Source organism: Capsicum annuum, chromosome 9 (assembly GCF_002878395.1).
Source record: "Capsicum annuum cultivar UCD-10X-F1 chromosome 9, UCD10Xv1.1, whole genome shotgun sequence".
Lineage (NCBI taxonomy): Eukaryota > Viridiplantae > Streptophyta > Magnoliopsida > Solanales > Solanaceae > Capsicum > Capsicum annuum.
The window spans coordinates 81,028,121-81,028,529 of record NC_061119.1 but is presented as its reverse complement, the minus strand read 5'-3'; positions in this window follow the sequence as shown (position 1 = coordinate 81,028,529).

Below are 409 nucleotides of genomic sequence, written 5' to 3'. Positions count from 1 at the left end.
ACACTACTTGTTATTATTGTGGCTGACCTGGGTGAGCAGCAGGTGGAAACACTTATTTTGGTGCTTCAAAGATACAAACGAGCAATCGGCTGGACTATTGCTGATATTATTGGCATTCCCCCTGGCATTTGCACTCATAAGATACAGCTTGAAGAAGAATGTACTCTTACCATTGAGCATTAACGCTAACTTAAGCCACCGATGCAAGAGGTGGTTAAGAAGGAAATTATTAAGTGGTTGGATACAGGAGTGGTTTATCCTATTTCAGACAGTAAATGGGTAAGCCCAGTTCAATGTATGCCCAAAAAAGGAGGGCATGACTGTTATTGCAAATGAAAAGAACGAATTGATTCCTCTCAGACCTGTGACTAGTTGGAGAGTTTGCATGGATCACCGCAAACTAAACTCA